The sequence below is a fragment of the Phoenix dactylifera genome, unplaced genomic scaffold (genome assembly GCF_009389715.1).
Source record: "Phoenix dactylifera cultivar Barhee BC4 unplaced genomic scaffold, palm_55x_up_171113_PBpolish2nd_filt_p 000681F, whole genome shotgun sequence".
Taxonomy (NCBI): Eukaryota; Viridiplantae; Streptophyta; class Magnoliopsida; order Arecales; family Arecaceae; genus Phoenix; species Phoenix dactylifera.
The window spans coordinates 121,145-123,316 of record NW_024068066.1 but is presented as its reverse complement, the minus strand read 5'-3'; the positions used below and the strand labels follow the sequence as shown (position 1 = coordinate 123,316).

At 40.6% G+C, this 2,172-nt stretch overlaps 1 long non-coding RNA gene across 1 annotated transcript; it reads left to right on the top strand.

Annotated features, from left to right (window-relative positions):
- The first annotated feature begins 1,328 nt into the window (after window positions 1-1,328).
- LOC120106907 lies at window positions 1,329-2,172 on the top strand. Its single transcript, XR_005508896.1, has 2 exons — window positions 1,329-1,850; window positions 1,958-2,172. It is a non-coding gene; the product is annotated as an uncharacterized LOC120106907 (long non-coding RNA).

Below are 2,172 nucleotides of genomic sequence, written 5' to 3'. Positions count from 1 at the left end.
GCGTAGCCGCCGGCCATGGTCTCCCTCCCACTCCTAAAAAAAAAAAAAAAGGGGAAAACTTACCGGATGATCGCCGTCTTCCTCTGTATTCCTGCGGGTGACGCCGTCGGGCGGCGTTTCGTCCGGCGTCGGGCCCATCCCGGTGGCGCCGTCGGGCGGCACTTCGTCCGGCGGCATGATCGCCGCCCGCTGCTCCTAAGAGCCGACGGGTTGGGTTCGGCGGAACCCCAACCCGCCGGCGTTGCCCTGCTGGCGTGCGACCGCCGGTGGGCTCGCCATCGGGCGGCGAGTCCACCGGAAGGAGGCGGCGCGCTCACCGCCCCGGAGATCAGAGGCAGGCGGGCTGGGTTCGGCGGAACCCTAGCCCACCGCTAAAAGAGGAGGAAGACGGGTCGGGATCGACCCGTCTTCAGTTCTTTTAAAAAAAAAAAATTGTCATTTATTTTACATTTTAGTATACTTGAGCATGATATGACATATGTACTGATTGTGTAGATTAGTAAAATATTAAATACATGTTTTATTTTAATTTGTCATATTATGAATTGTTAATTATGTGCAATGTCATTATTTTAATTTGATGTCTATATTATGAAATAGTTTGGTAGTTGCCAAAGTAACCCAACTAGAATGTTTAATAGACATCAAGTCATCAAATACTCTAATCCCATGTATTAAGATAATGACTTTGCAAATTATGATTTACAGTTTTTCAATCATGAGATATTATGGATTGGCCCAAAGGTGCACCACTTTCAAATGATTGATTTGCTGAGTTAGGATAATTAATGAGTATCCTTGATTTAATAGGTTTTGGATGCTCAAAGGCAACAGACCTATTTGAATTTTGGACCTATATCATTAATTATTCCTAGGTGAATTGGGAATCACCATAATAGTAATTTAGTGTTTCATAATTACAACCCAAAGGTGTATTATGGTAATACTGTTTATGTTATTCATCATTATTGCTAACTCAAAGTGTTAATGTTGTAAGCATTTTCTTATTGTTAATTTTCTTATTGCAGTATCTATTCCTGTTTCGCTTCATTCGCAAGCTTCATCTGTTACGATCTTTAATGGAACTAATTTCTCAGAGTGGAATGAACAAGTCCAGTTTCACCTAGGTGTTCTGGATCTTGATTTAGCACTCCGATCTGAGAAACCGGCTGACATTACTGATTTGAGCAGCTCGAAAGAAAGGTCTTTTTATAAGACTTGGGAAAGATCGAACAGATTGAGCATTATGTTTATGCGGATGAGTATAGCGAACAATATCAAGTCAACGCTTCCTGAATGTGACAGTGCTCAAGCATTATTGAAAACTGTGGAAGAACGTTTCCGATCTGCTGATAAGTCTCTGGCTGGGACATTAATGGCTAAACTAACCACCATGAAATTTGATGGTACTTGTGGGATGCATGAGCATATCCTTGAAATGACAAATATAGCAGCTAAGCTGAAGGCTCTTGGGATGGATGTGAATGAATCCTTTTTGGTTCAATTTATTTTGAACTCCTTGCCTCCTCAATTTGGATCATTTCAAATTCACTATAACACTATTAAGGATAAGTGGAATGTGAATGAATTGACCAGTATGCTTGTTCAAGAGGAGACAAGACTTAAGCAACAAGGATATCATTCTGTCAATCTTGTAAGTCATGGAGCCAAGAAGAAATGGAAGAAGCCAAGAAAGGGCATGAAGAGTGGACCATCCAAGGGTAAAGAGCCTCATCATGATACCGAGGTTCATAAGAAGAAATAAAACAAAGATAGATGCCATTTCTGCAAAAAATTGGGACACTATCAGAAGGACTGCCATAAACGCAAGGCATGGTTTGAAAAGAAAGGTAAGCATTTGGCTTATGTATGTTTTGAATCAAACCTTACTGAAGTTCCTTCTAATACTTGGTGGTTTGACTCAGGTTCTAATGTTCATGTTTCAAATACGATGCAGGGATTCCTTACAACCCAGATGCAAGATCCAAATGAAAGTTTTATCGTTTTGGGGAATGGGGTTAGAGTTCCTGTAACAGCTGTTGGAACCTATCGTTTGCTTTTAAATACTGGTTGTCATTTAGATTTGCTTCAGACTCTTTATGTTCCTTCTATTTCTAGAAATTTAATTTCTGTTTCTAAACTTGATGTTGAAGGATATTTCTTTAAAATTGG